Raw genomic sequence first — 6874 nt, 5'->3', positions numbered from 1 at the left:
GGTCTCCTTTTTACTCAGTGATTTATATATACCTTCAGCTACCTCTGACACAGAAGAATTAGAGGAGAGAGAATTAACATTAAATTAACAAAGTATTTCTGATTATCTCAAGAAGATTATACCCACTGCCAGCACCCATGGCTCTATGGCACAATGACGGAAAACGTAAGTTGTTTCGGTTCTAGTCTTTCATAAGAAAATAGGTTATTAGACATAAATACGGGTACGCCAGAATAATTATGTACCTCACTGCACTGTTTACACAGCCCTTCTGGAGCTGTCCATTTGTTTGGAATTCCATCAAGGGTCCGCAGTGATAGAGGGGAGAATGTTCATGATTAAGCATCCCAACGAGGTCCAGGTTTATTAATACTACTTAAAGTAATTTTGAATTGAGTAATGTAGTAAGTGAAAAATAGACTTTCTAAATAATGTAATGTGCATTTCTATTGTCATTTCTGTTTTCCTATCGCAGTCTATCAAGTTTCAATACGGTATTCTTAATCAGGGAATCAAGAGGCTATGGAGATAGGTTTGGTGTGCTGTGAACATGAACTACCATACAACATTTGAACATCGGAGTGCTCCTGCAACCACACCACAACACTGCAGGAAATTTGCTGTGGTGTTGTGGCAAATTGCGGTCGTATTGTGCTGATTTCCTGTAGTGTTGTGGTGATTTCCTGTAGTGTTGTGCGAATTGCTTTTGTGGTTTGCACTTCAGGGCCACCATGCATATGTGTGTCCATGAAATGAAACTCGCACATTCCAGCAAAAAACATCTGTGCAGACCAGTCCAGACACAGATGTGAGGGCACTCCTTATACATCATTTGAAATCAAGACAGTGAATATCTGTCTCTCAGTTCAGGTTCAGTTACAACTTTAGACTAATGCAAGATGGGCAGCAAGGAATTCACATTAAAATGTTGTTTAGCTGGACAGACTGGACAATATTGATGCACATCTCAGTAAATAATAATCACATATACAGCCAAGCCATTTTATAAATAGTATTTTATATTTGAAAATGTATTGAAGAAAACCTGGAGGAGCCAGTTTGAATGGTGCTGATGCAGCTGATAACATTAATATATAGAAAATATATATAATTTACAAGGGCTATGCTTAAGTTTGTCATTAGAGATGCTGGATCATCAGCCAGTACAAGCACAGCTGATCCACATCTAGCCTCAGCCAGTACCAGCACAGCCAGAGATGTAGGCCAGCATCAGATATAAGCAGCTCAGACCCTAATGGAACAATTGCTGCTCCACCAAATGACCCAGCAGATTGGCCCCCAAGATCGGTACGAGGCGGTGAGAAACTTTTTGATTGTTGCTGTGATGTACTTTTATAATGAAAAAAATATTATTCATATAAATTTTTTATTTAAATCACTTTAATTCTCCTCATATGCCTGCTTTAGGTGTAGCGTGACATTTGTCTCTGATGGGCACATCATGAAATCTGTCCATGCAAATGGAAATTAAAATTACATTTGCTTGAAATGAAAGGAAATTGAAATTAAGGAACAATTAAGGATGTGTGTGTGTGTGTGTGTGTGCGCGCATGTGGGGTGCTCATAATGACCTACTGTACTTGTACTTATAATTTATAGTAGTCTGTTCTGATAGAAATTTCTTTCATAATAGAATGAGCTACCATATGTTTCACATTTATACGGCTAGTACTTCTTTCTGATAGATATTTTGTACATGACAGAAGGAGATAATCTACCTTAACTGCATTTCTAGAGGTAGTAGTATATTCTAATAGATAATTCATACATCGACAGAATGAGAAACTCTATTTTAAATCCCATTTTTAGGGGTTGTACTGTATGTCTGCTTGTCACACATATCTGAGCTCAGGAGCTACTTTACAATGTTTTTTGCTCAATTAGGTCATTAGGAGAAAGAGGCTTAGTTCATCAGATTAGTGGATAGCAAAAACTGTCAGAACAAATAAACCAATGTGCCACTGTCTCTGCTTTATGGGCCAGTCTCAATAACAAAAACATAGTTTTACAGTATATGCATTAAAATTTTAAATGAAAATTATGCCCACACTGGGAAAATACCTGATATGCCAGTTTATCAGCATACAGGGCATTAAAACAGGCACACATGCTTAAAGAAATCTGTCCTCATTTGAGCAAATTCTACTAAAGATCCTCCAAACAGAAATTTACTGTGGAGTAAGTTAATATAACTGAATTGTGAAGTAATTAAGAAGGAATTATTCAGATGTTTGCATGTGTTTGGAGTGTGTTTGCCTAAACACATACATTAAACAACTGAAGAAGTTCAAGGAGCAGTTCAAGGGGGAATTACATACAGATCAAACATTTCATTTTGAATCGCACACAGTAAAATCATAAATATTGCATGGTTTCATCCCCTATGGGAATATCAGAAATGTGTTGACATGCACCCACCTACCATCTGTGATTTTTCCCCCTTAGAAAGAAGATGAATGGTGATGAACTACACTGTTCTTGGCGGGAGAACATAACAAACTGGAGGATCAAAGGGGTTTGGGACTGTGCCAAGATGAAATATGATGTTGCTGTGCTGAAGTGCTTCATGTTGGATGTAATTCACCGCAAGCCCAGGGAAACCCACCAGTTATTGAGCAGTAAGCATTAAGGAAAAAAAAACAAACTTTTCTACCCCTTAAATATTACCTAAAGAGTAACTTAACACCAGGCTGAAAAGCAGTGTATCACTACCCTTTCTGGCTGAAGGTCAGATTCACCTCTAAACACACAGCATGACAGATGTTTGTTTTTGGGTGTGGTTTGGAAGTGCACTTGTAACCACCATAGACTGTATATCAAAAGGTAACCACACTCAGTAGTTATGTCACAATGTACTCACACATCCTATAGTACACAGACCTGCTGCAAGGTGAGACATAAAACCATTAGAGGTCAGCAAAAACAACATTTTCAAGTTACTCTTAAATGACTTCACCAATATTTGGTCTTTGCAGCTGAGCAGTTGAGAAGAGTCCTGGCGAAGTAGGATGAGGCGATGGAACTCACGGGGGATTATGGCGGATTGCATCCTTTGTGTTGGCGAAAGTTTGCTGCCCAACTCAACTTGTTGCTTGTCATGCTGGTCCACACGATGCGCTGTTGTGATTTGGGAGGTTTGCCCGTCAGCTCCTCTGCAAGCCTCTGTGACTTTACCCATAACAACATTTTCTGCTTAGATTCACAGAGAATCATAATACCAGTTTTGGGGACTAGGTGAGAAGGAGTAAGACGTCCAGAGGAAACTTGGAGAAGACACACCTTAAAATCGAAAAGGTGACCAGGACGCTGCCTAACGCTGTCTGTGTGAAGATATCAAACCCCGTCTCCTAGAACTTACATTTATATATTACTAATATACTTCAGCAAATAGTGTATTGGGGCCATTGAAGTCAAAGTAAATAAAAATAGCAACTTGAGGATTGTTTAATTTAAAATAATTGCTTTTTTTCATCTTGACATATTGAACTTTGCATTTTTTCACTGCACTGAATTGAGAATGTCTACTGAATAACCAAGGCAATCATATCTTTTTCCTCATAAAGGAAATGTTTTTCCATGATAATTAGGTCATCCTCTGTTACTGTTTAGAAGCTACTTTTGTAAGGATGTTTATTCAAATAGCTCCGCGGTAGATATTGTAAAATCAAGATTACATTGTTCAGTTTAACACACTGCTCGCCTCAATAACATCTGTTAGACTGAAAATGTATATTAATAACCTTGGTAAAAATGTACAATGTTTTTTCTATGAATATTAAACTCTGCTCTGTAATTTTTTTTTCACCTACAATGTACGCTGTCATAGTTTGAAAAGAAACATAATGCCACCCAATTTCAAGTTGATTCTGAAAGAAATCCAATGTTTTTAAGGAACACAGTGTTTCCCCTAGGATTTTTTTCAGCAGCATCCCCCCAAAACTACTAGTGTGTTGGAGCAGGCATGTAACAGAGACATGGTGTCGTCATAAACTAGCGCACACATTTTTGCGTTGTTTAGGCTCGTCACCTCTTCCGTTCCTCTAAGACAGCGATTCCCAAAGTGTGGGGGTGTGCGAGCTGCCTCTAGGGGGTGCGCCACAGGAAAAATGTAATGGTGGTGTAGTAGTGTAATAACCATTTATTATTATATATATTATAATTATTTTGTGTGCAACTTTTCATGAAATAAAAATCTGAATTGAAAACTTTACTTAAAATTACTTTAATTTAATTATTAATTTCATTTAATTTAATTAAAAACATTATTATTAAGAGTTAGCTCACAGGAAATGGCTACTCACACACCTCTTTCCCTCTACCTCCCTCTCTCAGGCTTATCCACCTGCACTGTACTTACAAATCCTCATATGGATCCTCTTTTTGTCTATGTTGTCTGTTTATGAGGCTGTACACAGGGTGCAATTTGAGAAAACAGAGGGGAGATGTTTTGAAACGTGTTTTGTCATGAAAATACCCCCCCACCTCACGGTTCGGCATGCAGGTGAACTGTGGATTGATTGCAAATTTTAACCCTCACAGTAAGAGAAAAGGTTTTACCGCCACGGTTACGTTACATTGCGATGCAGAGTTGCAGTGATAGGTTAAGCAGGGTAAGGGGAGAGCGAGATCATCATACTGTGATGTGTAGGCCCTATTGCACCTTCAGTAATATCGTCTGCCGTCACTTAAACACATAGGTCCGCCGGAGCAAAGTGTTGATAGACTATTAATCGTGAAGTGTAACCAATCACATAGTGTGTGTGTGTATATATTATTTATATATATATATATATGAACCGCTGCTCTAAGCCATTTTTATTGCTAATATTCTGCCTCCTGATGGAGCTTGCTAAAGTTATGCTACATTTAGATATTGGGCAACAAGACCATGGATTCCTTTCAGTTTTTCTGAATTCTGTGTTTTACAATTTAAGCACATTTTGTCATCTGAAAGAGTGTAACCATGTGGTGGTGAATAAAATTTCAACAATTCAATAGGAAAATATTACAAATTGAATTAATATCAGAGAGGACAGAAACAGCGCCTGTAAACACCAAAACAAAGCAGCATAGTTTTTTCTGTTTGTTTGGCTTAAGTGCTGTGGGCTGTGGACTGTGAACGTATTAGTTAAACAACTGATTCACTGATTTGAATGACTTTGGGCGATTCCACGTTTCCTGCAGATGAAGCCCTGACAAATTATTTACAATTAAATATTTACCAAAAAAATGACCCAGTTTGGTGGGTTTTCCAATAGGAGACGGAGAGTGATGGGTTTCTGCGATATTCAAGGAAAAACGGTTAATATTTAAAAAATAAAGGAGCACAGATAAGATGATGGTCTACTTTGAAGGATGTCCACTCATAGCAATATGTTATACCAATACAGAATAATTTGAAAAAAGGAGAAGAAATTTAGGCACACAGTACTTAGTTAAAGTTAGACAAAGTTCATGGTCTTGGTTGCATATTGAACAATTCAACAGCAGGATAGATTTTTATATTGGCACATTGTGCAGAATGCAGTGTTTCACCAACAAAATGTTATTTCCTCGACTGCTTATTTGGGGGCTATCTTGGTGAATCACTGAGCGTCCCTGTGTGAGGAGAGGCATGGTAGAGGATGTGGCAATGCCAATAAAGAGGGATTCTGTAGTCTTGTTGCCAAGAATAAGTGTGTCTTGCAGTCCGCACACAGAGGCTTTTTATGTTCAACGTGTTGTTTGATGCAGTATTCTCCAAAACACCAGGGGGCATACAAACAACACATTCAGTGAATAAGCAAGAAGCCAAATAGTGTTACCAGAAGGACATCCGCCCTGTCCTACAGCTCATCAATGCTGAGGAAGAACTGATCTTTTTATGGCTATTAAAAAGCAAAAGAGTAGATGTTCTCTATAGCCACTTTTATAGACAAAGAATGCACTTCAGTTACTTCTGTATGTCCTCATCCTGTTTTGATGAGATGCGGCATCGCATCAAGAGCTGTAAAGTGTTTGAAAAAATGACTTTGCAAATGTTGACTGAATAAATAATATGTGCAATGTGCAGAGATAAGCTACAGACCCAAACATTGTGAATAAAAAATACTTATTGCATAATTTTGAATATTGTTGACACACATATAAATCTAATATTAAACAAAATACACTGCTCAAAAAAATAAAGGGAACACTAAAATAACACATCCTAGATCTGAATGAATGAATTAATCTCATTAAATACTCCTTTCTTTACATAGTTGAATGTGCCGACAACAAAATCACACAAAAATTATCAATGGAAATCAAATTTATCAACCCATGGAGGTCTGGATTTGGAGTCACACTCAAAATCAAAGTTGAAAACCACACTACAGGTCGATCCAGCTTTGATGTAATGTCCTTAAAACAAGTCAAAATGAGGCTCAGTAGTGTGTGTGGCCTCCACGTGCCTGTATGACCTCCCTACAACGCCTGGGCATGCTCCTGATGAGGTGGCGGACGGTCTCCTGAGGGATCTCCTCCCAGACCTGGACTGAAGCATCTGTGGTGCAACGTGGCGTTGGTGGATGGAACGAGACACGATGTCCCAAATGTGCTCAATTGGATTCAGGTCTGGGGAACGGGCGGGCCAGTCCATAGCATCAATGCCTTCCTCTTGCAGGAACTGCTGACACACTCCAGCCACATGAGGTCTAGCATTGTCTTGCATTAGGAGGAACCCAGGGCCAACCGCACCAGCATATGGTCTCACAAGGGGTCTGAGGATCTCATCTCGGTACCTAATGGCAGTCAGGCTACCTCTGGCGAGCACATGGAGGGCTGTGCGGCCCCCCAAAGAAATGCCACCCCACACCATTACTGACCCACC

This window comes from Micropterus dolomieu, linkage group LG07, assembly GCF_021292245.1.
Source record: "Micropterus dolomieu isolate WLL.071019.BEF.003 ecotype Adirondacks linkage group LG07, ASM2129224v1, whole genome shotgun sequence".
In the NCBI taxonomy this organism is placed as follows: domain Eukaryota; kingdom Metazoa; phylum Chordata; class Actinopteri; order Centrarchiformes; family Centrarchidae; genus Micropterus; species Micropterus dolomieu.
The sequence above is the reverse complement of the archived record's forward strand: the minus strand, read 5'-3'. Positions refer to the sequence as shown.